We start from the raw sequence: 13,224 nt of genomic DNA on the forward strand, positions 1-13,224 counted from the left end.
AGACTGACTTACTCACTTACTTTAAACAACTAGAAAAAAACACACAAAACTTAGGAGATAACAATTCTAACAATGGACAACAGAAAGACATGATGGTGATCCCCCGAGAGAAGGAAAGTGAATGAGGTAAACCCTAAGAGCGCCCCACCTCACTGCAGGGAGAGAGCTTCCAGACCGCAGTGCAGGAGGGATAATGAAGTAGGTGGAACAGACCCCAGAAGCTCATAGAGGCCCAAGAGTAGTTCATGTTCCAACCACTGAGCACGGACAGACCTCCTCACACATGAAGCACCACATAGGTTCTCTGGAGACTATTGCTTCAATATTGAACCCAAATTAGCTTAAATCAGGTGTTGGCAAACTTTTTCTTAAAGGACCAGATACTAAATATTTCAGGCATGTGGGCCAGATGGCCTCTGTCTCAACAACTTAATTCTGCTCTTGAAGCCAAAAGCAGACACAGACAATATGTAAGCCAATAGGTGCGGCTGTGTTCCAATAAAACTTTATTACCCAAAACAGAAGGCTGGCCTGTGGGCCATGGTTGGTCAACTCCTGGCTTTCACTAAAGCTTGTTCTGGACTCACTCTAACAAAACTAAAACAGCAGGCGTCAAAAATACCAAACTAATTCCAAGGGCCTTAACTACATCAGAGCAAAGCCCAGCTAGATTTATAGGAATGCAAAAATTCCAGCACTCACAATGAAAAACTCACAATATCTGGAATCCAGTTAAAAATTACTAGTCATGCAAAAGAGTGAAAATATAGCCCATAATGAGGAGGGGGGCAGAATCAAAAGGTACAGACCCAAAAATGTCACAGATGATAGAAACAGCATCCAAAAACATTAAAACCACATTATAACTATGTAAGTTCAAGAAAGATAAAGCAAGAGCATGTTAAGAGGAGACAAGTACCGGTAAGTCCCACCGGTGTGGCTCAGTGGTTGAGCATTGACTTATGAACCAGGAGGTCAATGTTCGATTCCCGGTCAGGGCACATACTGGGGTTGCAGGCTTGATCCCCCGGGGCGGGGGGAATGCAGAAAGCAGACAAGCAATTATTCTTTCTCACTTGATGTTTCTAACTCTCCCTCTCATTTTCTCTGTGAAATCAATTTTTTTTAAAAAAAATTTTTAAGGGAAACAAGTAAGATAGAAAAAGTATAACTTCTAGAGATGAAAAATACGTCTGAGATGAAAAACAAGCAAACAAACAAACAAACTGAATGGAATAAGAACAGATTAGCCACTGCAGGAAAAAAGTCATGAATGAAATTAAAGACATAGCAATAGAAACCATCCAAAATGAGAGGGGGGAAAAGTGTGTGTGGGGGGAGAGGGAGTTAACAGACAAGTTGAACAACATTAAACAGGCTAATATACATGCAATTATAGTCCTAGGAAGAAAACAGAAGATAGAAAAATGTTTCTACTATGTTTCTACTCCAACAGAAGAAACATAGACAATACCAAGGCATGTCATATTTACATTGCTTATAACCTGTGGATAAAGAGGAAATTTTAAATGTAGGAAAAAGACTAGAGGAAAAAGACAGAGAATAGAGATAGATAGCAGACCACATCAGAAACAGTGCAATCCAGAATACAATAATATCTTTAAAGTGCTGAAAGAAAACAGAACTGTTAACCTAGAATTGTATACCCAGCAAACATATTTTTCAAATTCAAAGGTGAAATAAAGACATTTTCAAACATAGAAAACGTGAACAGACCATCACTATGAGTAATGTTAAAGAAAGTCTTTCAGGCAGAAGGTTAATAATAACAAGTGGAAATCTGGGTCTACACAAAGGAATGAAGAATGTCAGACATGAAAAAGAGGTGAAAAAATATATATACTTTTTTTTTTCTTACTTTAAAAATTCTCCTTTAAAAAAAAGTGACTGTTTCAAATAAAAATAGCAACAATAATTTGAGGGGCTCATAGCACAAGCAGAAACAAAAATGACCACAACAGCACAAAAGGAGGTACAGAGTGGGGAAAAGGAGTAGAAATTTACTGCTGTGAAGTTCTTATGCTAAACAGGAAGTGGTATGGTATTACTTGAAGACAGAACATACTAAATTAAAGATGTATACTGTTGCCCGGCCAGCATGGCTCAGTGGTTGAGTGTTAACCTATGAACCAGTAGGTCACAGGTCGATTCCAGTCAAGGGCACATACCTCAGTTGCAGGCTCAATCCTTGGTCCTGGTCAGGGAGCACATGCAGAGGCTAATCACTGTGTCTTTCTCAGATCAATGTTTCTCTCTCTCTCTCTCTCTCTCCCATTCACTTCCATTCTCTCTAAAAATCAATGGGAAAATATCCTTGGATGATGATTAGTAAAGCAGCAAAAAAAAAATAATAATAAATAAATAAATAAATAAATAAAAACCCTGTAAATTCTACAGGCGCATGTAAAAAATAAAAAGAGGTATAGCTAATTAAACCAATAAAGGAGATAAAATGGAATCATATTGATAGCAAATGAGCATAAAAGATCTTTGGAGGTGTTGGAAATATTATAAAAATGATTGTGGTGATAGTTGAATGATTCTGGAAATTTACTAAAAAGTATTGAGTTGTACCTAAAATGGATAATTTTATGGTATGTAAATATACTTCAGGAGAGTCTCTGAAAAATTAAATCATAAAAAGCAATCCAAAAAAGTGAAAAAACAACAAAATACAGATGGGACATATAAAAAAATTACAAGATGGTAGATTTAGATACATTTCAAAAGTAGCAAAGTCTAAGCAGTCTTGATAAATAAAAAAATTAAAGTACCACACTACTTGATTTCAAGCCTTATTATTATATTAAACTAGAGTAAGCATGAGATACCATGTCATATGGGCATAAAGATAGCCACACAAGCCAGGACCAGTTTGGTTCAGTGGATAGAACGTCGGCCTGCAGAAAGGTCCCTGGTTCGATTCCGGTCAAGGGCATGTACCTTGGTTGCAGGCACATCCCCAGTGGGGGGTGTGCAAGAGGCAGCTGGTCAATGTTTCTCTCTCATCGATGTTTCTAACTCTCTGTCCCTCTCAATTCCTCTCTGTGTAAAATCAATAAAATATATATATTAAAAAAAAAAAAAAGAAAGAAAAAAGTTAGCCACACAAATGAAACAGAATAGAATCCAAAAATAGATATGTGGATTTATGGTCAAGTGAATTTCAAATAAATTTCCAATGCAATTCAATGGGGAAAAGACCATCTTTTACCAAATGGTACTGGCTACTCATATGCAAAATCAAACAAACAAAAAATTCTTGTTTCACACCACAAAACATTTTACCTCTAGATTAATCAAAGCTTCAAAGTAAAAGTTAAAATTATTAAACTTCTAGCTCAAAATGCAGGAGAAAATGTATGTGAACTTGGGTTAGGCAAAGAATTTTTAAATAGGACATAAGCCATAAGATATATACTACAAAAAAATATTTGCAAAACATATATCTGATAAAAGACATATACTAGTACAAAAAGAATGCTTACAATGCAATAAGAAGAAAAAATTGATAAAAAATGAAATGGGCAAAACAAACATTTCATCAAAGAGCAGATACTGATAGCAAGTAAGCACAATGGTTATTACTACATATCCATTGAATGGCTAAAATTTAAACTGACAATATCAAGTGTAAGCAAGGATGTGGGAGCAACTTAAAGTCTCACACCTTACTGATGGAGATGCAAAATCTTATAGCCACTCTACAAAATAGGTAGTTTCTTTTAAAATTAAACATACATTTAACATATTACCCAGAAATTCCACATATTTACCCAAGAGAAATCAAAATATATATCCACACAAAGACTTATATGTCAATTCTCATAGAAGTTTTAGTCATAATAGCCAAACACTAGAAACCACTTAAATGTCCATCAACAAGTAAATGAATAAATACATGTGGTATATCCATACTTGGCCATGAAAATGAACTACCAATATATGCAGCAGCATGAGTCTCAAAAGTACCATGGTAAAGGAAAGAATCAAGACATACAAAACTGCATTCTATGTGGTTTAATTTATATGAAATTCTAGAAAAGGCAAAACTGTAGTGATAAAAAGCAGGTCAGTGGTTGTAGAGGGCCAGAGTAGAGAAAAGGGATTAACTACAGAGGAATGAGGGATCTTTATGAGTTGATAAATGTTTTATATTATGACTAGAGGCTCAGTGCACAGGATTCATGCACTAGTGGGAGGTGTGGCCTATGGGGATCAGCCCACTGTGGGAGCACCACTCATCCTGGTCAGCTGAGTCGCTAGCCCCACTGTGGGAATGCACTGACCACCAGGGGGCAGCTCCTGTGTTGAGCGTCTGCCCCTTGGTGGTCAGTACACATCATAGCAACTGGTTGACTGATTGTTCTGATCTTTCAGCTATTTGGTCACTGGGCTTTTATATATATAGATTAGGGTACTATTTATAAGACTTCATACACTTGTCTAAACTCATTGAATTGTACACTTAAAGTTGATGCTATTGGATTAATTTATATCTCAAACTGACAATAAATAAATAAATAAAATACAGTTGACCCTTGAAAAATGTGAGTTCATGTATATGCAGATTTTTTTCAATAAATACTATAAATGTATTTGCTCTTCCTCATGGTTTTTTTAAAAACATTTTATTTTTTCTAGATTACTTTATTATAAGAATATAATATATAATACATATAACACACAAAATATGTATTAATCAACTGTTACTGGTAAAATTTCCAGTCAACAGTAGGCTATTAGTAATTAACTTTTGGGGGAGCTAATAGTTATATGTGAATTTTCAACTGCATGGGAGGTTGGTGCCCCTAACCCTCATGTTGTTCAAGGGTCAACTGTATATTGAAATCAGTAGTTAAACCAAAGTATACTACCCACTTAGAGAAGATATTTGAACTTCTATATTTAAATCATCTTTTAAACTATTTATTTTGGTTTATATTTTAGAGTATAGTATATATGTTTGTATATTAGCAAATCTATATGATTTATAAATAAATAATCATATACTGAGACATAAACTAAATTTTTCCTTTCAATGATAGGGATGAACTGTTTAAAATATTTGAGGTCTAGAAGGTAGTTTCAGTGATGCGTTAGAAGCAGAAACCAGATTGTAATTGTTGAGAAGTGGGGATAACAAGTAATCTATTCTCTCAGGAGATTGGGTCAGGAAAAAAGGAAGATATTTGGTGAAGAAACAGGTATAGCTACATGTACAGTGGAGAGTTGATATAAGATAGCTATTTGTTGGATGGGCCATTTTGATATAGGTTTCAAGTAAGGAATCAGAAAATACAGATCAAAATATCCAATATAATGGGAGACAGAGAGAAGGAAATACCATGGATAAAATACCCAGAGTTTGCAGGAGAAAATGGTGAAGAACAGAGAGAGACCGAGTGTTAGTTATGCAATTGACTTTTTCGTTCTTTAATGCAGTAAGCAAGGACATCAGTGCAAGGAAAGAAGACAAGGTAGGGGAGAAATGTTTGGTATAACCAGCATGGCTAATGACATGCAGAAATGATTAGACCAAAAACACAAATGAATAAGCAGCTGTAGGAAAGTTATATTTATGGTGATGGTACCTACCACACAGTAACATCTCCCACCTGACCCTGAGATGGTTGACAGGAAAAGGCTGCTTAGACTTGGCCACTGAAGGAAGTGTCTCTTCAATGCCTACTCTAGCAATAGATGGCCCACTCAGTGGAAGGTGGTAGGAACTTATGGGGAAACCGGCGAATTGATATCTGTACCTCTGGGTCCTTTTGTAATTCATCCATCACCCACAGGACGTTGGACCAACATTCCCATTTTGCCTCAGACACTAATTTTGGTCCCACTGGTCAAGGCTAACCTGGGTGTGGTGGTTGTGTGGGTGGAGACCACCAGGAAGTGGAGGAAGTGGGACTGGTGATTCAGGCAGGGGCCCTGCTTCAGCTCAGCCTGACTCACCCAGGACCATGGGAATGGGCACTTCAGGGCTGGTGGCGCCATCCCTGAGCAGCACCAGGGCCTGAAGGGGCATCATTAGTGGTTTCGAATGCTTGCCCAGCACTTCTCAGAAGGTGGCCTTGGGGCCTGCCCACATGCCATCTGAGTAATTATGTCCTATTTACCTTCCTGCAGATCCAGAGGAACTGGCACTCGACCTCCTAACTTAACCTGAGCACTGTCCGGGTGATACAGCAATTGACCTTAAAGATGCTGCTTCTTTCTAAACACATTCAACCTCTTCCCTCACTGTTCCATGCTGGAGGACTCAGCAGGACCCAGAGGCAAGGCCTCTGACCACCTTCTCGTTGCGTTCATCAGCCACAGTGCTCTTCTCCCAAATAAGGCAGCCTCCATTGCCCATGTGAACACTTAGTGTAGGGGGCTTCTCTGTCCCCTTCTAATAATTCTACTCTTTGGCTCTCATGAAACACAGTTTATTTGTGTATTATTAATTTTTTATTTATTATATTATTTTTTATTACAACTGTAAGCCTCCTTTTGCTCACTCTGTGTATTATATCATTTAACTCCCAATTAACCCCATGAGTTGTCATTTCTGTTATATGTGACAGCATAGTTTGGAGATCAACGGTGTTGACTCTGGAACCAGACTACCTGGTGTTTGAATTCTGGCTCTGACATTTATTAGTTACATAACAGGCAAGCTATTATTTAAATTTTCTGTACTTCAGTTTCCTCATCTATTATATAATATGGAGCTAATAATACTACCTACCTCATAGTTGTTTTTGAAGATTAGTGAATTTGTATGCATACAGCACTTAGAAGAATACCAGGCACACAGCAAGTGCTCAATACATTTTTATCTATGACTATTACCATCACTACCACCACCATCACCTCCAAATTTAAAGACAAGGAAACAGGCACAGGGATGTGAAGATTCATGTCTTGTTGTGCTTGTATGCATATATGCATAACCCATGAACACAGACAATAGAGTACTGAAGACCTGGACCGGGGGAGGGAGGATAGGATGGGTCAATGGGGGGGAGGGGAGAAGGGGACATATGTAATACTTTCAACAATAAAGAATAAATTTTTAAAAGGACCTAATAAAAGAAATTAATCATCCAGGAAAAAAAGAAAAAGAAACATGTCTAGGTTGTACAATTAATAAGGGATGGACTGGGGATTTGAATCAAGGCTGCTTCTGGCTCCAGAGATTGTGTTCTTAACCATAAAACAATACTTCCTGTGCCCTGCACCCTAGGGAAGAGTCTGCCAAAAACAGACTGCTAATACACACAGAGAAGAGTTGAGAGGTGAAGGGGGTAAAACAGGGACCTGAGGACATTATCAGAGCCCCAGGAACTAGTCGTCTTAGCCCGTTCGGGCTGTGGTAACAAAAATACCATAGACTGGATGGTGTCTAGACAACAGAAATGGATTTCTTACAGCTCTGGAGGCTGGAGAGTCCAAGATCAAGGGGCTGGCAGATTCAATATCTGGTGACTGGCTATATCTTCTCTCTGTGGAGACACAAACATTGAAGTCAAACCTACCTTTGGAGTTTCCAATAATATCAATCAAAAAATTCCTTCTGCCTCAACTCATTTTGAGTTGGGGTGTCTGTCCCTTGCAGTTGAAGTCCCTTGCAGACTTACAGCAATTCAAATCTCAGCCTCAAGACTATCCTTGTATTCTGGGCCTGAATGGCCCAAAGAGAATAGGAAACAGACCCATAAAAGAGTCTACTCTAGGGTCACCAAAACAAAGCTGTTCATTTGTTCATCCATTCATTCATTTCACTCACATCCTCCATGTGCCAGGCATTATATTAGTTGCTAAAACACTCTGGATGCATTGGTCATACGCCACTTCTGCATCCAACTAGTGATGTGCCCATAAGTTTACCAATTGTGCCAGCTCCAGCCTCAAGTGGAATCTCGATTCTCCTAACTTTCAGAACGGACGTCTCTGAGATCTTATGATCTATGCCAGATTTTTTTTCTGAGGTAGGCATCGTCACTGCTACAGCAGGACTCAGGCTTGTCTTTAAGTGGAAAAGATAATGGGGAATTTCTGCACAAACTAAATTATTCATCTCCATCGAACCACATAAGCAGCATTCAATCTCCATCTCTGGACACACAGCCTTCCCAGATCAAAATATTCGATCGAGGTCCAAACAGGAAATACAGATGCAAATGGGTGGCTTAGCATGCCGGGGTAAAGCCCCCCCACCAGCAAGGTGAGCTGTTTCTGACTTTACATCAGATGTGCACACAGAGAACCCTTGAGGGCTGAGATCACTTTTGATTTTTACATCACAAGTGTCACAGAAAATACACAATGAAAAACCCAACGATTCCTTGGAGAGTTCATTGCTCTCCCCATCTTCTTTGATTCCCCTGCCTCCTCTCCACATCCTTTGAACTTCTAAAAAGACACTTTGAAGGCATGTCATAAAGCAGTTTTTCATTCATGCTCCTCTCTTTGATGATCTTGCTGTTTGTCTGAACTGCAGCGTCCACAGGATGTCGGGCTGGGCGAGCTGAAAGCCAATACTGATGAGGAAGGGCAAGTAAGGAAGAGCCTGAGCTGCGTTTGTCAATAAGGAAAAAAAGGGATAAGGGGGAGAGAACAAGACCAGAGGGGCCCATGCAGAATTTCTGGTCTCTCTGGATTGTCTTACCCTTCAGAGTGGCCACTTGTGAGAGAGGTCAAGGGCACTAGAGCCCAGCGAGAGTTCAGAGCCAGCAAAATGTTTTGTTCAGATGTTTTTGCTCCCTCCCCACCCCCCCAACCCCCGCCCCCAGCCTCAAACATGGGAACTCTCTGCTCACCCCTCCCCCCTCGATTGCAATAACCCAGCTTACACTTGAAAAGGATTATTTTTTTATTTTTCCCAACTTCTCCCATTTTCTCTGGTGAAAAAATTCAGTCATTTTAATGCTAACAAGATATCTTGAGGTGGGGAAAGAAGATGGAGAATAGATAACAAGCAGGCCTGCACACACACTTTTTTTTTTTTTTTCACATTGTCCAATGAGTAAATGGTTGAGAACTCTGAGTCTCAAGAACTCTCAAATCCCAGGAAATAGCCAGTGTCCCTGAAAGCAGCTGCCCCAGCTCCTCTGACCTGGAGATGGGTAACTGTGGTGAGGGCAGACAAGAACCTCCCATGAACCCAAGTGTTCTCTGATCCAAAGAGAAAACAAACCACTCCCTTCCATGATGCATGAAGCCTAATTCAGCCTAATAAAGTGGTTGAGCGCCAGGGATGGGAGAAAACCTTCATCCCGGTACAAATACTAAATACATTAGAACCTGTCCCTCTGGGGGACTCTGGTATCTGTGAGGAGGGTTGAAGAATTCATTCATTCACAAATGTTCAGTGAGTAGGGCCTAGCAAGCATTGGGGAGGACAACGGTGAGCAAAATAGAGAGGGTCTCTGCCCTCATGGAGCTAACAGTCTACTGAGAGGTTAGATCCGCTCATCTATGTGCAGTTATAAATCGGGACACATGCCTTGAAGGAAAGGTATAGGGTGTTACGAAAGCATTTAGCACAGAGACACCAGTTGGATGTGGAGGACAGGCTACATGGAGATCCAGGAAGGCCCATCTAAAGGGGTGACTTTAAATTGAGACCTGAAAGGGAGAGGGTACGAGGCATGCAAAGAGTAGGCAACAGGATATTACACAAATGGAACAGCATTTTATGCAAAAAAGAACAGCCTATGAGAAGGGCTGGCCAAAGGGGAGACAGACAGGAAGGGTCAACAGGGGAAGCAGGAGACCAATCAGGAGAAAGGATTCAACAAATGCATATGAAGCCCCACAACATGCCCGGTGCTGTTCTGAGTGTCCATAGCAATGAATACAATTCAGAAAGTCCCTGTCCTCCTGAAGGTTACTTCTCAGATGTTACCTCATCAGAAATCAGACTCCAGCAGAGCTGCTAATAATTCAGGCTGCATGGCCGTGATGAGGGACAGGACAGTGCCACTTCAAACACTCAAGAAGTGCTCAGAACCCATGCCTCCAAACCTAAGTGACCAGCTAGGTTTGGAGGCATGGGTTCATTCCTCACCTTGGATGTACCCAGACCAAGATCACCAGTAGGAATGCAGCATGTGACAGGGCAGCTGAATCAGATGGGAGATCACTCCCTCTCTGGACTGTCAATTCTGGACTGCCATTGCAAGGGGTCAGAAGTAATCGCTAGCTCCTCCATCAGCTCTGAGTCCTGGGGATCCTTCTGGCACAGAGCATGGTGGATTATGGCATGGGATTTGGGGTCAAACAGCGTTGGCTTCTTATCCCAACTCTGCCACTTGCCGACTGGGCCCAGCCCAGAACCTAACCTCTCTGATCCTGTCTCTTAGTCTATAAAAGAGGGTTGACAGGACCTTGACTACAGGGCAATCTGGAGGATTAAGAGTCAGGGCAGAGCTTAGCACTCTGCATGGCACACAGCAAATGCTCACTCAGGATCAGCAAGGATGACTATGGTGGTTGTGATATATCCCACTTCCCTGACTGGAGGCGCCCAGTTTAATGAAATTTTCACAAATAACAGAATTGCAACTCAAGCAATTAAGTGCAATGCACAGCCCTGCCCCCTTTCTTTGTGCATTGCCAGGGAAACCAAGGCAGAGTTCAGCATCTAGCCTGGCGTAACCCCAGGACTTCAAAGTCAGGAATGCTCATTTCTGAGAACAGTGAAGCAACCACAGGAAGCATGCCGCAGAAGGAACAACTGGCTGAATTAGTCCCAGGGGAACTCCTCGGAACTATCTTCCGTTCCGAAAGACTTTGTGAATTTTCCATTGCAAATATTTAATATCGAATTGGGTTCTCTCTTCCGCCTTTGTCAGTGGAGTGCTCAAAATAATTGTAATATTAGCCTAAGCCAAGTAAAATTAGGAAGATAAATCTGCAACATTTCCTTCCCTTTCTCCCTCTGCCTCCCTGCCCACAACACATCCTGAAGTCAAAACTTCAAGGATTTGAAGTCCACAGCTCAGCACCACAGCAGTGAAACGGTTGCTTTTAAAACAGGTTTGAATATCGGCCCAGTTACTTATAAAGCTTATGGTTTTTTAAGCTAATAACATCTCTTTAAGCCTCTGGTCCTTCCTCCATAAAATGGGGACAGTAAGAGTACTTAGCTTATTAGGTTACTGGGGCACACAGAAAAAGTCCCACAGATGAAGATAAGTTGCTGTTATTTCTACTATTTATTCTATTCCCACCCTGTGCTCTAAGTCATCCAGAGATGACTGGTATAGCTAGGCCAGCAGGCTCCTGGCGGGCACTAGCTGACCAAGGAGAAAAACATCTGTGCCTGGAATTGGGTGAGAAGGCCCTGTGTCCTCCTTAGAGATCGACTGGCCACACAGCCTGAGAGATCTGTGTGAAATCCAGAGAATGAACTAGGAACCAAGTCAAACTCCGCTGGCATGGAGAGAGCAGCTCCGGCTGGTTCATATAGTTTCTGATCCTCAAATCAGAGTTGACTCTGGATTGAAGTCCGAGACCTTTAAAGTATATCCAAGGACCTCAACTGGCCCTCTCTTTCTCCCACCCTCCCTCTTTCCTACCAGCAGTGAACAGTACAGATTCTCTGACCTCATGAATCTTCCAGTCCAGGAAGCAAGAAGGCAGACCATAATGGCATAAATTAGGAAAAATCCTATGAAGGAACTAAACTGGATGGTGAGGTGGAGAGGGACTGTGGGGTAGGGGAGTGAGAGGGGAGACACCTCAAATGGGATGGTCAAGAAAAGGCCACCCCAAGGACTATAGGATCCAAGACTGTACCGGTGACAGAAAACAAACTAATAGTTTGTCTTATTTCTTTTCAAGGCAAAAAAAAAACAAAAAACAAACCCACAGGTAAAAAGGAATCAATGCTTGAGTCAGGCGAAAGGAGAGGTATTAGACTGAGGGTCTTTCCATTTAGTCCTCTCTTCCCCCATCACAACAGCATGAAAAGGTTAGAATGGACCCCAGGAGGATCTAATTCCCCTCCTGCAGATGGCCCAAAAGCATGACCAGAAAAGCAGGTCTCTCTAATTTGTGCCAGAACCAGCACTAGACTAATAACAATCAGAGCAGCAATAACCATTTGCTGAGCAGGCTGGGCACTTCCTGTGTGTTCCCTCATTTCATCCTCCCAACAGCAGGGCTGCTAAGACTGTCATCACCATCCGCCTCATTTCACCGATGGGGAGGCCTCAACCAATTCGAGGTGGGACGGGGATGCTGCTAGGGAGGCACTTTTCTCGGGCCCTTTTTAGAGTTGAAGAAATTAAGATACCAAGAGGTCAAGTGACCTGTCCAGTGTGGTGTAGCCCACAATGGGTAAAAGAAGGCTTAGACCTAGGGAGATTATGCCAGAGGACACGCATTTAAGGACTCTAAAATGTGTGCAGGGAACAGTGAGTCATTCCTTTTGTCTGCAGCAGTAGTTGTAGAAAGAGACCTGATAGGCCATCTATACTCATTCAATAATGTGAAAGAGACACAGAACAGCCAGGCCTGGGACCACCTCCCCAGAGCTTCAGTCTAGAACACAAATAATTAATTCCTGCTGCCCGATGAGCCAACGAGGAGGTGAGGGTGTGATGAGCATGGATAAGGGGGGAGACTGGAGAAATCCTATCTAAGGCAGACACATTTAAGGGTTAGCTGAGTGAAGAGAGGAGAGACCAGCATGTCAAGTGTCAGGATCTTGGAAAGAACACGGTGATTTGAGGAACTGAATAAAAGGGGAGGGACCAGGGTACATGAGTGAAGGAGGGAGGGGGTAGCCAGAGATGGGTCTGAGGAGAAAGGCAGGGGAGAAAATGGGAAAAGGGTGATGGTAGGTCCAGTTGGGAGAGTTTGTGAGGCCAGACTAGGGATCCTCCACCAATAGGTCTGGGGCAGTGGTTGGCAAACTCATTATAGTCAACAGAGCCAAATATCTACAGTACAACGATTGAGATTTCTTTTGAGAGCCCAATTTTTTAAACTTAAACTTCTTCTAACACCACTTCTTCAAAATAGATTCACCCAGGCCATGGTATTTTGTGGAAGAGCCACACTTCAGGGGCCAAAGAGAGCCAGTTTGCTGACCACGGGTCTGGGGTACCAGACATTGCCACGAGCAAAGCTGCACTGCAGGAAGTTGGTCTGGAGGAAGCAGGGCCGTGGCATGTAAACAATTAACAGGACCCAGGT

General features: G+C 41.6%; 1 long non-coding RNA gene across 1 annotated transcript in view; it reads right to left on the reverse strand.

The window, feature by feature from the left end:
- Nucleotides 1-6,574: 6,574 nt before the first annotated feature.
- Nucleotides 6,575-13,224, reverse strand: part of LOC123651757 — a 69,218-nt gene continuing 62,568 nt past the window's right edge. Inside the window, exon 3 of the long non-coding RNA XR_006740663.1 lies at nucleotides 6,575-7,520. This is a non-coding gene — a long non-coding RNA (uncharacterized LOC123651757). The remainder of the gene's footprint in view (nucleotides 7,521-13,224) is intronic.

This window comes from Pipistrellus kuhlii, unplaced genomic scaffold (assembly GCF_014108245.1).
Source record: "Pipistrellus kuhlii isolate mPipKuh1 unplaced genomic scaffold, mPipKuh1.p scaffold_m20_p_8, whole genome shotgun sequence".
NCBI classification, from domain to species: domain Eukaryota; kingdom Metazoa; phylum Chordata; class Mammalia; order Chiroptera; family Vespertilionidae; genus Pipistrellus; species Pipistrellus kuhlii.